Below are 19,497 nucleotides of genomic sequence, written 5' to 3' on the forward strand. Positions count from 1 at the left end.
AACTTTGCTATGAGCATAACTTGTGGAAGGATATTATACCAGATAAATCCGGTTCAGCTAAGTTACCTGGTTAATTCTGAACATGTCTGTGGAGATACTGAAGATAGGATACTGCTTCTGGTGCTGAAAGCCAAGCAGCTCCCTAAATGCTGTGCTCAGTTGCAACTAAAATGTCAGCATTTAATTTTTCGTAAGCTTTACTAGAGGTAATACGAAAAATATTACTGCAAGTGGTCTATCAAATTTGTTCTCATTTACACAAGTGTGAATCATCTGTTTTTTTAATCCAGTGTTAATTAAACAATAAGCAGAAGAGTATGGGTCCATATTTGCAAAGTTGTCTCTTCTGTTCAAGATTGGCATATACTGCAGGTATCTAGGGATAAAATGGTCTCACTTTGGAAAAACCTTTTCCTTACTAATCTCTCAGTAATGAGCTCCTGATCAGCAGGCTGCAACTCGGTGTTTCCAGAACAGTGCTAAAGCAAGCAGCCTTTTTCCCAAAGGCTTTTAACGTTAGGAATGAAGTTCTAATATTTTTCTGGGAACTGAATTTTGTCATATAAGTCCAACAAGACTCCACTAGCAATTGCCTGGTTTTAACATAAAGATGTTGCACCTTTCAAGCTACAGATTTCTGAAATAAGGTCAAATGTACTTAAAATGGACTTAATGTTCTTACGGGAACGCATTCATATGCAAGAAGCCAAGAAACTGTCTATCTGAAAACAATGTTTTCCAGCTAGAATAAAGTCATATGTTTTTGTGTGCAGCTCATGAAAGTAAGAGACAGTTGAGGCTTACTGTGACGGAGTCCTTTCTCCCCTAGGCCCAACTGGCCGCCTTCGGCTCTCCTCGGAGGTTAGGGCCGTTCTGGCATTTTGCGGGGCCACTCGTGTGTTTGGTGAAGCCATCACTGCTCTCATATTATCCTGAAAATGCTCGTTAGCTATAGAGGAGTGACCCAAATGACCTGTCCCTTTTGTAGCATACGCAGAATGTGGTTAGCTAGAGGACTTCATGTATTCTGTCTGTTCAAGTGCTGGGGAGCCTCTGAGCGCGCAGCCTCGCTGGCAGGGAGACGTCCAGCAGCTTTGCAGTTCTCTTTGCTAAGTGGGGGAGAGTGGTGCAGAGATCCAGGAGGCCAAAGCCGTGAGCGCGCAGAGCGCAGGGCTCGGGCCCGGCCTGGAAGCAGCGGGGCCGCCCGCGCCTAGCCCTGCTTTGGCACCGGGAAAGCCGGCCTGAGGGGAGGCCTTCGGGCCTGCGCTCTGCAGACAGGGTTGTCCTCCTGTCCTCCACAGCACCAGTGCTGCTTCTCTTTGGAGCTTCCCTCTGCTTCCAGGATTGACACACTTGGACATACCCGAGGTGTCTCCACATCTGAAGCACAGAATCATGGCATCACAGAATGGTTACGGTTGGAAGGGACCTCTAGAGATCATCTAGTCCAACCCCACTGCTCACGCAGGGTCACCTAGAGCATGTGGCACAGGGTGGCGTCTAAGTGGGGTTTGAAGATCTCCAGAGAAGAAGACTCCACAACCTCTCTGGGCTGCCTGTTCCAGGGCTCTGTCACCCTCACTGTCAAGGTTTTTTTCCTTACGTTACTGTGGAACTTCTGGTGCTTCACTTTGTGGCCGTTAGATAGAACCTCTAATCCTATCGGTGGCCACCACTGGAATGAGATGGCCACCCCATCCTCCTCACTGCCTCCCTTGAGGTATTTATAGACACTGATCAGGTCCCCCCTCAGCCTTCTCTTCTTCAGGCTGAACAGGCCCAGCTCTGTCAGCCTTAAAGGCTACTCTGGGTTTGTTCTAACTTTAAAACTGGGCTAACCACAAAATTCAGATGATTTATCATGTAAGCTTGTCTCTCTTGATAAACTGAAACAGGAATATATAACATTTTCATGGGGACACACATGTGACAAACCCTCCTAACATACAACTTGTGCTTCAAAAGTTTTTCAAAAGTTTTCCTTACATTCATTCCCTAAAATACATTGTGCTGGGCTGTTACTGCAAGATAACTTCTGTAATATTCATTTGAACTTTTAAATATTTGTCAAATGCAAATTCGCACCCCCTTTCCATTAGCTTTCAGTGTTCATGTAGGATATATATAAGATACCAGCTGAAATATCCTAAATATCCATATATATATTATTTGTGAAAGGCACATTTCCATATCTTAACTAAGTGTATGCCATTGTGCCCTAAGTGCTGTGTGTATATATATGTGTATATATATGTGTATATATATATATATATATATATATATATATGTCAAAAACCAGAAATGTGCCACAGGACGTAAGCATAGGACATAAAGTAGATTGGACATGAATAATAAATATTTGCAAGAAACTACTACAACAAGCTATAAACCACTATTTACTTACAGAATCTGAGTGATTAATTCAGTTTACAGTAGCTCTGAATGTAATCCAGGTTATATAGTGCTCATGATTGTTACGATGTTTCTGTATGTGGTTTCTGTTGTAGTAAAATCAGAATCCAGCACTTCATTATTCAGTCAGTGAAGATGCCTGAAAAATCTGAGAGATTAAATTTCAGGACAGGATCAGGTTCACCAAGGGCTATGAAGATGAAAGAAGCAGCAGATTTAATCAGCATTTTTTTGGAGCGTGTTGAATGCTCTAACAGCATGCAAGCCTTTAATTTGTCATTTGAACAACCTTAAAGGGTCTGCCCTAAGTCCCAATTTAGCAAGACAATGTGTATATGACTGCCTGGGTGAAGAGGAAGCACAGGAGATGATACTAGAAGGACCAAGTGTTTGCCAAGAAATGTTATTGCTGAAAAGATTTTATTCTTATATTTATTTTTGATGCAATTTGAGTTTTTATTTGAACTTCATTAACATTTCAATTGCAGAAAAAGTCTTCCAAATAATCCAAGACTATGAAGTTGCAGCCAAGATGTGAGAAGGTGACGTTTCTAGAAAGTGCTGGACTATTGAAGTCAAGTTAAAGTGCTGTTGAGCAGCCTGCAAGAGGAGAATGGGGTCTCGAGGGTGCTCTGTGATGTGTTGAACCCTCAGCCATGATGGGCACAAGCGAAAGAGGAAACCTAAAATAAACAGGCAGGTCCTGAAGAGGTTCTGAGGGTGTTAAGGAAGAGACTTTTCTGCTCAGTACGGTATAGAAAACATCACATTCCTCCTTCAAGCTGTGTGTATTTGATGAGAGAGTTTGGTCTTGAGACATGTCAGGGTGGAACCTCACACTAATACCAAGTTAGATTTTGGTGAGAAATATCCTCACTTTTACTTTTCTTATTGCAAACCTGTGCTGTGAGTACATTACCCAGTGTAAGCTATCAGTCAGCCTTGCACATATATTGTAGCTATTTATTTGTAGACCATATCCTGCCTGCCTTGGTCATTTGCTGAAGTTCACAGCAGATTAGAACATCCTGTTTGTTTAGTTTTCTTTTGTCTGCCCAGTACCAGCCCAGAGCGAATATTCCTATATATCTTTTATTTTCTGCTCTGCAGTTGGATCACGGTACTCCTGATTGTGCTCAATAGCTGGAAATGCTGAGGATATCCGATTGCTGAGGTCTCTTATTTTAAACTCCACATGCCAGGAAAAGTATGCGGGATCCCACCGGCTTAGCACCGGAGGGTGCAGGATGCATCAACAGGAAAACCAAACAAAACATAAAATTAAATTCATTTGAAAGGGGAAGGGACTCATATACCACCCATCAGCAGTGTTTAAACTGTTTGTATTCAAACAATAGGCCTTTTATTTTACTTCAGTTTTTCTCAATATGCAAACTCCCTTTACTTGACTTTGAGAGCTGCAGCTGTCACTGAAGTCAGTGGGAGCTGTAGGTGCTTCTACCTTTGAAAACCAAGCCAGTGTATTCTAATGTGAGAGCAACAGCCAGAAAAAAAAATAAATGAGCATGATTAAAGCATAACTCTGATAGCTGTGTACTGTAATCCCCCAGCTTTCCTTCTGGTTGATATGGAGCCAGTCTCATGTTTTAGACACCCAGAGCTCTATCTTAGTCTCCAAGTCCCTCTTGCCCTCATCTTGGCATTCCTCCATTACTGCACGCCTTCCAGTTGCAGGAGTCTATTGGAATTTATCTGAGCTACTTTTTAATCATCCAGTAGACTTTCTTCTCCTTGTGAAACCAGGTTGATCCCCCTTTTTCTCTTTGCACTATGCTGAGTAGATCGGTGGTCACAAACCTGTCCCGCAGCCCCACATCTGCCATAGCGGTGGGGAGTGCTGGCGGCCACCTGTGGCACTCTTTGATTTTTCATTTTGAAGAATTTGTTCTATGCTACAGGGAAAGGTTCCTAAGTAGTGTCCAGATGGGAGAGCAAGTGCAGTTTTCTCCTGTGCAAAATGAATCCACCATCAAGTCTGAACCCGAGGGGGAAAAGGCAGCCCTCCAGCTGCTGACGTCTACCTGGGCTCAGCAAAAGCACCACTTGGTGCTGCATGGCCCAAGCACACGGGAAACGTCCGTAGATGAGTTCAACCCGCAGACACCTTTCCGGCAGAAGCGTAGCTTACATGAGCTTACCACACCAGGGCTGCAGTCGGCAGCATGGCACTTGCCCCAAACCTGGCTCAAGAGTCTCATTTGCAGACAAATCTTTGCCAAAAACATGGCAAGTGTTTACGAGCGAATGGTAGACATTTCACTAGCAAATGTTCTTGTTAAATGTGTGTGATAACTGAGATGGAAGTCTGGATGAAAACTCCAGATCTTCCTGTGCTCCAAGGAGAACTTTTTCTAAGCAGTGGTGCATATTGTAGCAGACAAGAGGCCAGAAGGCTGGGAACCAGCTAGTGGGTGATTGACTGGCACGTACTTCCCACCCTCTGGAATTAGTTAAGAGAGGTAGATAGTGAATGCCCAGCCAAGACTCTTTCTTTTCCCTTTGCCTGGAGGAGGCTAAATTAGTGAGAAAGCAATCTGAACACTTCAGGAGTTGAAATCTTCCTCACTGTATCTGGCTTGTTGATCCTGGGACGTCTGTAAAATCATCATTAAATTTGTTCACCTCTTCTTCCAATAGTATCAAGAAGTGAGTAATAACTCGACTAAGTAACTGCTAGTTCAGAGAGAGCTACTTTGAAGTGTCTTTTGTTATCACTTGCATCTTAGACTGGCAGCTTGCTCAGGGCACTGGTTCTGTGACTTTTTTCTTTTCATAGTACCACATATTGTTGGTAAAATAAGGAGACTTTTAAAATACAGGAAGCAGAGGGAATGTTGATCTTGAAACACCAGCAATTGAAAGGGCCATTCACAGTTTCCTTCAAAACACAACCCAGTGGTAAGATAATCCCAATTGGGGCTCTGTGCCCAGGAGAGCATCTAGCGAAGCATCCCGTGTTATTGTTCCCCTTGTGTTTGTTCTCCATGGGAACTGGAGGAAGGAAGAACTCGGCTATCAGGCTGCAGAGGAAGGAGTCTTTGTTGCCCTTGGCTACCCTGACTTTAAATGTGAGGAAACACAGCGCGCTGCGCCGTAACCTTTCTACAGGAAAAAGGGATAGTTCAGCAGGTTAAGGGCGGGCACCCTGTTTATCCAAAGAATAGGCTTCCCTTGCATGTGGCGGCTCCCCAGAAGCCCCAGCTCAGGTTTGTCACTAGGGTTTTATTTAGGTTATGGGGGGAGCCGCAGCGTGTGGGGAGCCGCGTTGCGCAGGCCGGCGCCATGTCGGCTGCCGGCGCCACGCGGGGCCTGCCAGGCCCGCGCCCTGCCCCACGGCCCTGCCATGGCCGCGGCACCGGCGCTGACCTGGCAGAAGCCCTTGCCCTCCCTGCGCCCCCTCCAGGGCACTTGTGGGGCCCGACACGCTCGTCAGGAGCGAGGAAGGTCCCCGTGCTTGGAGCCACCGCCGCCGGTCTGCGGGACACGCGGGCAGTGGCTGTGTCATCAGCTGCGCCCACGTGGTGGTTCCAAGATACTGATTTATCTTCCTCAGAGGCAAAGTCCACCCGTGGACTGACTCCTTGTTACCTCACAGGTTAGCCTGATGTGCGGAATGCACAAAACTGGGCCCTCACGCATGTTTCTGTAATTCCAGAAACTGGAAAGCTGCCAGCAAATACTTATAAGAAAGTGGTTTTATGGGGTATAACCTCTATTCAAGCGACTATAGTCAGTCTGACTAGAGTCACTGAGTAGACCCATAGTGTCTGAGTCACTATGGTGACTGAATAGACACAGCAAAAATCTTAATTAGAAAAAGTATTGTCTTGTTTCATTTAATGTAAGAGTTTATGTCCAAACAAATATATTCAATTCTATTCTGGCAAAGTAGAAGCCTCTCTTAAGAGTAGAAAGAGTAGAAATATGATGGGGAGAATCCTATGAAACTATTGAGAGGGTCAAGTGTAAGGAATATTTTTCACAGGATCAGAGTAGATCAGTAAAATAAAAGAAATAATAAAAGAAAAAGAGACAGGCTTAAATTTCTTATGCTGCTTATATGGTTCATATGGTTCTGGAGGTGATTGTGTGTGTGCAAAACCATGCTGGATACAGGGAGAAATAAAACAGGTACCCCCGTATTATATTATTGGTGTTGTGGGCCTATAAAGCCACAGATTTCAGCACAGAATATGGAAAGAAAACTGAATGCTCTGGAAAACAAAATTAGAAAAAAATAGAATGAACAGACCACCCACCCAAGTAGCCTCTTCAAAGCAAATCAGTCTGTATTTCACATGGTAGATGTGAAAGCAAGCTAAAATGCTGCAAACCGAAATGGAGTTATAGGGGAAAGGTACTTTTTATCTTACTGGCATCCTAAAGTATGGTGCTCCTTAGAAAAGCCAAGATTTCTTTGGGGAATTCTGTGTTTAGCACATCTTAGTCAAAGCATAAGAACCAACCCCCAGTTTAAAAGTACAAAAGTTCTGGATTTATTTTGTTATTTGTAATTGCTAATCCTAGAAATATTCTTTGTTTCCCAAATGCTAAAAGGGCTTATTTCATTCTCACATATCACCAGGAGTGGTTTTGATGGAATAAATGGGGGCTTCCACGCTGACTCAGGCTGAGGTTTTTATGCCATTCATGGAGTTTTACTTATAAGGTTACAATGTTTTGTACTTGGGTGCTAGAATAAATCTGAAGAGGCACAGAAATAATAGAATATAAGTCATTCTCTCATAGCTCTATTTGCTCTATTTGCTCTATTAGCTCTATTTGCTCTATTTGCTAGAGGTAGCAAGGCTGAGTGAGTACAGCATTCATCAGTGTAACCAAAGGCAATAGATAAACTGAGTGCTCTTGGGGAACAGCTCATTGGGATGAAGATAGATGCTGTTTTGGAACATTTGCAAGTAGACAGGCCTTGCGCTGTGATACCTGCACGTACCTAGAAGCCTTTCAGAAAAGAACCCTACCAAAAAAGAAAAAAAAAAAAACTTTTACCAAGAGGAAACCTTTTCAAATGACCTGGCCTGACAAAAGAAGCAAGTTTACTGCAAACTGGTGTTTCCGAAAGAAGAAAAATGTCTTTGCTTCCCCAGGCTAGCCACCGCAGTGATTTGTCTGCTCCAGGAGGAGTCTGGTAGCATCAAATTCACTAATGCAGTTGCTGCTAGTAAGGATGCGTTCACTCATTATTTAAAGTACTCCAAAAAGAAAGGTGAGGCTGAAGACTTCAGCATGTTTATTAACATTGTCTTCCCAACACAGAGCACGTTGGAGGAGACAACAGATAAATCCTGACTCTGTCATCAGTCTCTGAGATACGCGTTTATTACAAGAAATGGGAAACAGATTACACCAGCAAACACATCTGGCCCTAGACCGGCCTTCCAAGCTCTTCCAAGACGAAACACGAAATATGGCATTGTTTACAGCCAGGCTCTTAAAATCCCACACAGCTGCCGGCGTGAGAGGCAGCAGAATAAACTCTGGAGACAAGCTGACAACAGCTCCTCTGCTGGGATGCCCCTTTTACAGACGAGGCAACAACAGATGAAGAAATCGTGTGAATGACCCAGAGCAGTTCTCATTAGCGAACCCAGCGCAGGCAGGAAATGGGACAAGATTCCTTTTGTCATAGTTTTTCACCCAGCTGTCCACCCATCCCACAGCCACCCACATGCAACCAAATATAGTCATGGACACAGTCAAACTCCAGAGAAGTTATGCAAATAAAACCTCCAGTCATTTCATACAGACCCCTTCCAAGTTACATTTGCCCTATTATAAATAAATAAAAAATTGCTGGTTTCTTTCCAGACATATTATAAGAGGCTATGGTCAGGTGAAGGTGATAGGACTGTGTAATTCTTCTTATAAGAGTCCTCGCCTTTCTCTGCCTATCTGCTGTTTTGCTACTGATTACTAGCACTTTTACTACATCTGCTTCATTTCCTTTCTGTGTCAAAGCAGAGATTTTTACTCTTTGTGGATATGTCTGTTTTTATAAAACATGTTTTATGCTGTTCCCCAAATGTATATGTAAATGACCACAGAATAACTTTTCTGGGAGTTTTGAAATGGCTTACCAAATTTAATTTGGAGATTTTTAAATTTCATGAATGAAGGAGAGATACCAGCTTCCAGCCATGTTTTGTTTGTAGGCATAGCTCTCTCAAAATCTTGCTCACAGATTACTGGAAACTTTATTTTTCCCCCATTGGAGTAAAAGTAACTAATTGCCTGTATTCTGCAGCCATGCTTGAAGAATCAAAGTGTATTCCAGTCAACTCTTAAAGAACTCTCCTTTCAAAATAGCTGTCATCCTTTTGTTCTAGCCCCAGGACTGTCATTACAGGTTGCTTGGAGCATTTGCACTCTGTGGCCTCGCTTTTCTTACTTCCTTCATCTGTAGCGAGGCTCCTGTGTAGCAGTAGCCATCCTTATAGATGGAGCAGTTACGCATGAGTCCTTCATGAGACTCTTCCAAAGGGAGACTTTTAATGCTTTGTCTCTGTGAAGCTGAACACCATGAGAAATGGAAGACAAAGCTGTAGGACTGCACTTATTTTAAAAGTTATTATTTTCACTCAGTCCCCTGGGAGGGGGGGGGAAAAAAAGGAAGGCATGGATTGAACTAGTAGAAGGTAAATAATGTAGGGTATACTAGGAGGAAATTAAGGTGTGTTTATTTAGGATATTTAGGATATAGGGGACAGAAAATACAAGGTGAGTTATGAGAGAGGGGAGTGTTCAGAAGGGTCTATCCAGATGAAGAAGGCATGGAGAAATAGAAGGATGGGGGTACCGTACTATGGGGATGTTGAAAAAGGGCAAGAGAAGGTGTATGGAAAAGAGTAGGTACTTGCACATGCTTAATACTTGTGTGTAGCAGGACTGGTCACCTTGCTGACAGTCATATGCAACTGTGATCATGAGAAAGGTACCTCGGGTACCTCTACCAAGGTACCCCAGCACTGATCTCCAGCTGACCCAGGTAAAACACTCTTTTTCAGAGAGTCCATCTGGATATTTTGTGGGTTTTTTTCTATGATGAAATCCCGTAAGAAGCTCAGCATGAGTTCCATGGCATTCTTTTATGCCAACTGTTGATGAGGATATAAGCTAAGAATTCCTAATAATAACCTACGAACATATTCCACCCTTGCTAGTAAAGAGACATGAGATGTTAAGAGCTCACAATAGCAATATCAGTCTGACTTTTGATTGCACTAGAAATGGGTACTGCAACCTCTCCAAACAGTCTTTGAGTCATCTGATTAGCCACTTTCGTAGTCTCCTTATTTTGTTATTTTGTGGAAAATCTTCATTTCTGTGATGTTAAATGGTAATGGTAGCTATTAGACATTATTGTATCTCCTCTTACCAGTGTGTCTGGGGGCAGCATCACTAGAGCTTTTTGTTGTATACTTTTCTTACCCCCACAACTCTCATTTCTCAACATAAAGATTTCTCATCTTTATTTGAATCACAGGCTTGTCCAGCAGGTCAGCTAATGGAGAGCAGATTTTTTACTCATTCTGTTTTTTTTTTCCCCTTTCCCTCTATTTATATAACACGCAATTTGTAATCTTTATAAAACCAAGGAAGAGAGAAGTCTTGAGTTCATCTAGATTAAAATCAGCTGCAGCCTATTAATGGACTCAGCCCAAGACTGAGACTTGAGGAAACAAAAACATTGGACTAAATTAGACTGAACTGGCCTCTCTCTCCCGGTGAGGGGATACATGTAGAGAAGGGAAAGGGGAAAAGGGGGGTGGGGGGGGTAAATAGAGTGAATCTCCATGTGGTTTTAATTCATTTTGATTCTCTTCCTGAAGCTAATTTAGCAACACAAAGGCTCTGTAGTGGGGAGGCAGCGTTTTAGAAGCTTGGCTTTCACTGACAAACAACTCAATTCCTGTTTTGAAGGTCTGAGCTAGCTCTCTGTGTGTAATCAGCAGAGGTTTAACATGGTTATTTAAGTATGGGGCACTTCAATTACACGTTAAAATTCTTTCATCATCTGTCAGATTGTATCCAGAGGACTCAGATAAACTGACCCCACTCCTTCATTCACTCTCTCCCAGGTACAGACAGTGAATAGTCCCGTTGAAGGTTCAGATCAGCAGAGACTTGGGCATTTCTGGCTCAAAGCTCCTCCTGGCGTGGCATTAGCAGAGGGCACTGCTGGCTTGTTCTGGGCACAGGACACTGCCACCGTGGTAGACTCATACTGGTTTTTGCTAATGGGAAAATAATAGAATATTCTATTCATCCCCATTGTTATTAAATCCCTTTTTATTGCATCCTTCACCTTGTTGGTGTGTGCAGAACTCTAGCAATATTTAAGAAATCATGACTCTGTCCTAAGAAAGCCTGAGAGTGGGCAGGGAAATGAAGTAAATAGTAAATCATTAGCTGTGAATGATCGGGGCGATTATGCTAGGCACAAACTGTCTCCAGTTCCAGTTTGCATGTACATAGTGATGATAACTTGTAATCTGAACAAAGCTGGGAGGCAAATGGGGAGGTTGATGGAGGGATGGAGAGAGAGGACGAAGGGAACACGGCCTTGAAAGGGCAGGCTAACCGAGACAGGGTCTGTGGGTGGACCGTCTCCAGTGCTTCAGTCCCATGTGCAAATATTTGTTACACTAAATGAGCACATACAGGACATACATCTATCCCTGGCTGGCTAATGAGCCACAGCAATCAGCATCAGCTGTTGACTGCTCTTTTAAGTGTGTCCAGCAAATGACTAATATTAGAGGAAATAGGATGTTAAGACTGAAGTTGGAGGATACCTGTTAATTCTTGAGCATTTTTTTGTAATTCCGGAGAACTAGATTTTGCTATGTCCTATTTTTGATCTTTGTATACATTCCAGAGGTACTGAGATGTTCATCAACAAATGGCATATCCCATTTCCAGTTTCAAAGTGAGTTTTGCGTTTTCATAGTTTTCCTGGTTTACATGCCAAATCAAGAAAAGATTTAAGTACAGACCTAACCCCTTATACTTTGCTTGAATTAACCTATTGCTTTCACTTACAACATTTGGAGTTCATTTGGAGGCTGAGTTGAGTAGGACATAGTTTTCTCTTAGGATTCTCCTGTGGTCCTTCCTCTTCCTGACCTCCCTGAGCCTCTGCCCTGCCCACCTTTCCCTTCCTGAGCCACGCACTCCTTTGAAAACAGGTTAGAGATGCTGCAAATCTCTTCTGGTTTAGACTGTTCTTGTGGATAAATCCAGTTTGATCTGATGCACCAGTGCTATGAGAAAGACTGCGCATGAGGGTGAAAGACTGAAAGCTTCTGCCTATAGTTTCTCTTGCCAAACTTAGGGCATGAAATGGCTGAAATGAGGACTTGAAGATACTGTTAGGTATCCCACTTTGTGCTAGGCCTTCCTCAAGTAAATATAAGCAAATGTGATGCAAGCAAATAGGTCTTCTGTCCTTTTCATTTACTTTCTCTTTTTTTTCTCTTGATTTTATTCTAACAGTCAGTAAGTCTATTATTTGTCCAGTGTCCAGACAGACAACACCACTTTCCCCAGGATAACTCCAATAGAAGCAGTTAGACTTTTGTGCAGATACAGTTGGAATTTAGCCAACTAGTAACTAGGCAAGAAATTCAGTGTGGTTAAAAGATGAAGCTGAAATCCTGCCCACCTGCTTAGTGGGTTTCAGAGATTTATTTTAAGTCTCAGAATGGCCTATCAGTATTTTGAGTGAGTAAACCCATTTTGCATGGCTTCCTTTAAAGGGCTACCAAGTAAGAAAGAAACCTGTTCTTGCTGTTCTTAAGAAAAAAAAAAAAGTTTTATGCTTTTAGTATTTCACATACTTTGTGTGAGAACAAATTGAATACCAAAGGAATAATTATGGTGGTTTAGCTTAGTGGTAATTATGTACCTGACATTGCTTTAGAGAGAGCCTCATGTGTTAGGATCTACTTCCTATGTTGACTTGAATACTTCTGATGTCCTCCAAAGTTCTTGGGCTCCATCCATCTGCTTCTCTCGGAGCAGAGCTGCCCTGTTCCTTGCACTAATCTCCACATTCAGAGATGTTTGTCTTGCCAGGTCCAGACCCTGCAGCCTGCTTTGTGCAGTAATGTCTTTTGTTTTTAGCAAAAACAAAGAGGTATTTAACTGTTGCCTTATTTAGCTTGAAGGGAAGTGCAGTATTAGATCCACTAGCTTCAATAGAGTTTAATGCAGCCCATATGGAATAAAGCTAAGTCCTTTCTCTTCCTTTGGTTTGAACCTGAAGAAAGCAGATATGTTCAAATCAAAAACTCTAGGGAGGAGGAAGGGGTTCAGACCATCATGTCAAGTCATCAAAGTAGTTATTTTGGAGAAATCTTTAGTGCATTTGCAAATTCACACAACTGTTGCTGAGATTGCTTGTTCTTGGTTTGTGTTGTGAAAGATGTATTTGCAACGGAAAAGCTTGAAATATGCTTTGAAAAATGAAAGATTTGAGAGGAAAACATCCCAAAACAAGGTAAAAAGTTTCATCCCAGTGTCATCTCTCAGCCAGCCCCATTTGGTCCTTGGAATGGAATAGTTGTAAGGTGTAGATGTGAAGCTTCGCCAAGGTGGGACGCTGGACATGATGTGTTGTTACCTCTGAGCCCCTGCTCCGGGCCACGCTGGAGCTCCCCAGCGTCACGGCCGTGCTGCCAAGAGCCCACCCTGCTCTTGCTCCTGCAGCTCGCAGTGCTCCACCTTTCCCATGCACCAAGTTTTCTGCAAAGAGCAAGAAAAGGGAGCGCGCGAGGGACACGAGGCCCGGGCGCCCTGGCTGCCCTCGCGTGCCGAGCGCGGCAGCTCCGCGGCATCGGCGCTCCCGGCGGAGCAGGACACAGGGCCTGGGAGGGGAGCGCTCATTTTAAGGCTCCCTCGCACAGCTTGGGCTGCTCGCGGCTGCCGTGCTCTCCTGCTTTCAGGGTACAGTCTGGACGAGCCGTGAGGCAGGCCCTGTCGCTTCTCATTTGCCTTGGTGTGCTCTGACCTTGAGCGTGATTTCACACACCTGATGTCGCCCAGATCGAGATCCCTGGATGTTGATTTTCAGATCCTAACCAGCATTAGTTGACTCTGGCTGCTGCCAGATCTAATTGTGTGCCAGTAGTAGTGTCCCAGTATTTTATCTTGAGTTATTTCTGTTTGTTCCCAACCTGTTGGTGGGCATAAAGGTGAAGGGCCTCAAGCAAAATGAGGAATGAAGAAAGGAGTTCAACTATCAGCTAGCTTACTAGTTTACTTACTGGTTTGGCTTCAACTACCAACAATTTTAAAGGAAACTGAGATACCTCACTCACATTTTCCAGAGTTTGGAGGCACCAGTCACTCAAGACACTACGCTAAGCAGCACTTAACCTATAGGCCTTTTGTATCCAGGGCTTCCAAACAATATGGGCTTCCTAGCATAGGTCAGATTCACTTGGTCTTTCTGTGTTCTTGCTTACATTTTCCACAAGAATTTGCTAATACTGTCTGGTTGCTTCTCTTCCTTAGTTTCTCCTTGTATAAAGTCTGTCTCATTCTGTTCAGAGAGATACGGGCTAGTCAGTAAAGGAGAAATTGTGGAGCGGTTGGCTCTGTTAGCAAAGCTCTGCGAATCCAGTCGTGCTGGTTTTCCGAGTGTGCTTAATGTCTTGCTTTGATGCCGTGGATCCTGTGCAGCGAAGGGTGAACACAAAAGGCAGATATTGGTTCTAGCCCAAAACTGGAGATGCTTATCGCCTGTTATCTGAATTTCACATTCCTGCAAAACTGCGCTGGAAATTCCACAAGTTTTCTTTGGAGATTTTTGCTTTGGTTTGGGTTGGATCTATCCAGAAAATATCTCCTGGCATGTTACTTGTTTTTTTCACAGTTTTTTCTCCATCAGAATATAAAGCTCCTGAAGTTCTGAGCCAGCATAAGAGAATGAAATAAGATGGAAGAAGATCATGTGGACAGTTTTACACATTCTCAGAGGTGTAGTGCTCAGATTTTTGCCAAGTTTAAACAAAAGTTTGAAGTGGCTCTGATATCACCCCGAGTGATTCATCCGCTGTCTCCCAGCTGAATGACTCAGACTGTATCTTGCCAAGAAGACACCCCACCAGCAAGCCCAGAGCAAGGCACTCTAGAAAACACACTGTCCTGAGGTCACACTCCTCCATGCAAGTGCCAACTAGCAGGCACACAGAAACATACTGTCCTGTTTACTAGGGAGTCTGCATTGAGCTTTGTCTACCTGGAGGAGGGTGAGGCTGACAGGCAAGCTAGTTTGTTAGAAGGATCATTATTTTCTGATATCAAGCACTGTAACTGGGAAGGTTGTTTTCTCCTTCCTATTCAGTCCAGTTCTCTTTTCCCCACATACAGCTTGGCAATACCCATTGGAAGAGAGGGTGCTATTTGGGACTCAGCCTTATTCCTACACACACACACGCACTCATTTTCTTTTTTGGTCCTGGACAAGGGCGCTACATTGCTGGCGGAACAAAAATCAAGTTTGTACTTCTACATCCGCTCTCCTCCCCAATCTTTTTATCTGTTGCTGCGGCTGATGTGCAGCCCTTCCTTCCCGCCTTGCCGCTCGCTCGTGGGCCTTGGTGCGACGCCAGCCTTTCAGGGCTGCGCTCCGTGCCAGCCAGAGTGTGTGCCGCTATTCTGCCCGCTCCGGGCGGCTACAGATGCAGCCCGAGCTAGAACAATTCCCGTATTGATCCTGGGCTTGTCAGTTAATCCGTCACAAGGCCTGGGAATCCTAGCCCCTTCCACATCTGCTTGCATAACTGCAGGGGGAAGACCGATTCTCCAAAGCTCTCACCGGGGGAAAAGAAGAAAGCAAAGAGAAATGGGAGCTCGCTGGGAGCCGGGCCGTAAGCTGCGGGCCCGGGGGGCCGGGACAGCTCCTACCTGCTCCTCCCTTTCCCCCTGCGCCTTTTCATCCCCCTTCGGGTCAGCAGGATCGGGTTTATGTTAGCGAACCATGAAGCTTATCAAATAAATGCTGCAGCAGCAGGTGTTTGGCCGTCTCCACAGGCCAAGTCTAACAAGGTTGATATTGTGTCTGTGGCCAAAGCGCCGCGGTAATTGCTTGCTGGCTTTGGAACCCCCAGAGGTTTCTGGGAACCAGTTAGAAAAACAAACGTTACTAAGAGCAGGGATTTTTCTAAAAAGAACAGTAGTCCCCTCTGTGCCAGACGCAGGGGACGGGCCTTTCGAGTGCAGCACGGAGCCTAGTGCCCAGTTTCCCTTCAGCTTGCCTCGTGGGAAGGCGTCGGGGCAGAGGCAACGTGCTCCAGTCTGGCTGGGCACATCTGGAGGGGCAGCCTAATTTTGGCCCAGAGGGGCATGTGGAACGGCAGCTGTTTCCTTTAAAGACATTAATGTGATTCCATAGGAAGAAAAAAGCTAGTGTGGGGGGGACGCTGTGCGTGTGCAATTCCATCTATATCTTTCAGTTTGACTTACAAAGCAGGAGTTACAGAGTGCAGCTTTCCCACCGCTGCGTGTTTGTTGCCTTTGAGCACTTCTCCTGTAATATACGACAGCAGAAACAGAGTTTTTGGCAGCAATGCAGCCCAATTTCAACAGAAGAAGAATGTGATTTCAGAAAAAAAGCTCTCCTACGCCATTGCCCTTTATCTTGAGTAATCTGAGGCTAATGCAGGGGAAAGCTACAACAGGTCTGTACAGTGATGGTATTTTGAGGCATCAATCTTCATCATTCTTTTATAAAGATTAAAGGATATTGATCATTTAGGTCATTTTTTTCCCCTAAAGCTGATCATTATTCATGATAATGTCAATTACAATAATGTCATTTGAAACATGTCTAACAATTTTTAAAATTTCCTGAAATACTGGGAAGTTCTTCTGCTGCTTCGAGGTTGTCCAGGAGACCCAATTTGAAAAGTGGCAAGAGAAATAAAGCAATCGAGACCAGACCTTCACAGGATTGCAAATTATGTTTGAACCTTTAAGTTTTATTTAAAATTGCTTATAAAATTCTTACTAGCTATAACACATTCTTTAAACATCCTTTAATTCATGTGAAGCAAGCTACAAAGCAGTCACTAATCTGTGGTAGTCGCTGTGATGAGGAAATGTAGGGCCTGGCAATGATTTCTTATTTCTACTGCATATGTTAAGTTCTGTCTTTGTATTTTACCTTGTCCTCTAGAGACGTGGTGCTGCAATGACAACCTAAGGGTCCCATCCCATTCCTTCTTCATGCGGCACAGATCAGTTGCCAAAGTTTTCCTCCTGGTCTCTTGCTACAGTTTTTCCTGGTTTCCTGAAATAAAGGGAATAGTTTCTCCTAATGTGGCCAGAACACTGGTTATAAAGCTCATTAACCATGAAATTCTCTAATTTGCTGGTGATGGTAGCAAAAACTATAAGAACATATAATTTGTGCCACAGCAACACTGTATAGCCAATTTTGTTTAAAACGATGCTTTCATTTGACCTTTTTATTTATATTGCTGAATGGTTTGTGCACTTTTTTAGAAAGATACACAAACCAGTTTAATTTGGATACTTCTTCATCGTGTGTTTTGCAGGCATTCAGGAACAGCATCTGAAGTTGTCCTTTGCAGGAAGCAATACTGCCAAAAGCAGCATTATTGGTCATCTGCAGGGAAGCTTCAAGATTCTGAGGGGAGATGAGGGCCTATGATATTTTCTCTTTAGGGAGAAGGCCACTGCTAGGTATGTTAAGTCATGTATATTTATTATTAATAGTGGATTCAGCCCTGAGGAACGTAGTAGAGGTGTGGGAGACTCTTGTAAAGGGCTGGCACGACTGGGGTTGCCATAGGAGAGCTGCATGTGAGAACCTCACACACGACTTATCACTGCGTGCCTGAGTGTAACCAGACACGAACCAGAATATATATGTGCTATTAATATGGCAGCTGTGATTTTTGAAGAGTTTTTTGAGGAGAAGAATGTGCCAGCTCATGTGCACGTGTGGGTCCTGGCAGTGGAAAGCTGTAAGTGCATACAGTTTCCATATGAAAGCAAGAACATGCTCTCTGTAGGCCCAAAACAGTTCTGTAAGGACCTCATAAAGCTCAATAAATGATGGCAAAGAAGGAACCAAGTGGCAGCGGATTATACCAGGGTATTTTATATGCTGTGATGTTTTGTGTAGTGGTCTGGAAAGAAGCAGAAGGGACCTTTTGAAGATCATTGATTGGAAACAATCTTTATTGCTGGTCAAGTTCGTTGCTGTCAAGAGGATGATTACTTAAATATTAGAGAGCAACTTTTACTCCCGTGGCACAAAACTGATTGAAAAAATTGACCTGATAAATCAACTGTTAAATGGCTCATTAGATTGGATAAGAGAGATGGAATGTATTTGATGTTAATAAACATCCCGCACGAACCATGCTGAAATGCCTTTTTCATCTAAAGTCTAACCGAATGCATTACCCCAGGATAGGATGTCCTCTGTGTGTTCTGTAGAAATTTCTGAAGGTTTAGGGCTTGGCTATACTTTTGTTTTTACTACTGTTTTTTTCCAATAGAAAAAATACGGTAGTGGCAATAAAGAAATGAAAACATATTGAAGTTTTCAGGAGTTGGTAACAGGCAACAGAGTTCTCACCTAATAGCCACTTTATGCTTAAATCTGGACTCTATCAGAAACAAGGGACTCTGCTAACCAAGGTGGAGAGAGCTGATTTAATTCCATTCTCTGATGGGGCAGATTATTCCTGGCCTAGTAACCTAGAAATTACCAGTAGGAGTGAAGTTACCTGGACCCCTGAAAGGACTGTCCTCTAAATGAAAATACCTAATGTTGTCTTCTGTCATCAGCTGTCAAAAACAAGGTAATGGTATGATGCAGTTCACAGGGTGCTTAAGAACATGGAATTTGCTTTAGCAAATCTATCACTTAAAACACTTTTTTTTTTCCTAAGCGAAGAAGTTTTATTAACTCTATGGCCAAGTTTCATCAACTTTTTTTTTTTTTTTTTCCTCCTATAGTCCATTTCTACTCTAACTGCTTTATGATCAAAGTAGAAATTTATATATCCAAAAATATTCTTAAGTCTTTATTACACCATGTGCTTTCTGACCCAGCAAGGACTCAGATCTCAAAGCAACAGATATGGCAGGTAAGCAATCCCAGCCTTTCAATTATTGTCTGAGCCTGCTGAAAGCTGCTATGGAAACACATGAGAGCAAGAGCAAAGCTGCTGCTGAAGATGGCCCGAGTTTCCAGTGAGTAGTCTCCTTAAAAAATACTTTAGTAATACAATGCTCTTATATTGAATATGAGCGTTGGTATTTTTTTAAGATGTCATTTTGCTTTTCATGGCATTTTACAAGCCTGTGATGAGTAACAATAGCCTTTGATCAGTTACTAGTGTGACGTATGCACATATTTCTATTTGTTTGGAGCCAGTCTGAATCTGCAGTATGTATAGAGGCTGCCCAAAGAGAGTTTCTCTTCCTTTGGGCAGCCTTATGTACACAAGCTTTTCAGCATGATTTGAACACTCAGTGTTGCTTGAACAACTTGTCATACCCATCCCAAATGTTTTTTTGTTCTCAACAGGGACACTTTTTTTTCAGTGACCTGCTTTCAATTTGTGATAAAATGCATTCTTGACAAGTTTATCGTGTCCTCATTTCAAATGCTCATATTTTCTGAAAAGTGAGTCTGAGGCAAGAGTTGAAGTTGCTTATTAAAACCTGCAGATACAAACTCTTCTGGAAGAATTCCCCCAGGAGCCTCTCTTTGAACATCTGTTTGTACAGGATTGCTGCTTGCCATCCCTGAGGCAGCTGGCTGCCACTGGGGTATAAAACCCCTGCAAGCAATGAGAAAATTTTAGGAAAAAACATATCAGCAGAAGAGCAGTTGTACCCTGGCCTTTATGTAGGTGCTGCTTTGGGTTTGCATGCAAAATTGTATGGCAGTTACTGCTCGCAGTGTGGGACTCGGTCTGGCTTGGGGTTGCTGTCTTTAAAAAAAATCCAAGAAACTTCCCTATTTGTTTTTTTTGACTGTGAGCCATCTTATAG

At 43.3% G+C, this 19,497-nt stretch overlaps 1 long non-coding RNA gene across 2 annotated transcripts in view; it reads left to right on the top strand.

Moving 5' to 3' along the window:
• LOC112946411 overlaps positions 1-19,497 on the top strand; it is a 198,107-nt gene that overhangs the window by 83,854 nt on the left and 94,756 nt on the right. The window contains exon 4 of one of the 2 annotated variants that reach the window (XR_003249236.1): positions 17,019-17,069. The exons of the other annotated variant lie outside the window; for it this stretch is intronic. This is a non-coding gene — a long non-coding RNA (uncharacterized LOC112946411). Of the gene's footprint in view, positions 1-17,018; positions 17,070-19,497 lie in introns of those variants that run through there. 2 annotated transcript variants of the gene reach the window in all.

The sequence above is a fragment of the Nothoprocta perdicaria genome, unplaced genomic scaffold (assembly GCF_003342845.1).
Source record: "Nothoprocta perdicaria isolate Ctin4 unplaced genomic scaffold, notPer1 scaffold_204, whole genome shotgun sequence".
In the NCBI taxonomy this organism is placed as follows: domain Eukaryota; kingdom Metazoa; phylum Chordata; class Aves; order Tinamiformes; family Tinamidae; genus Nothoprocta; species Nothoprocta perdicaria.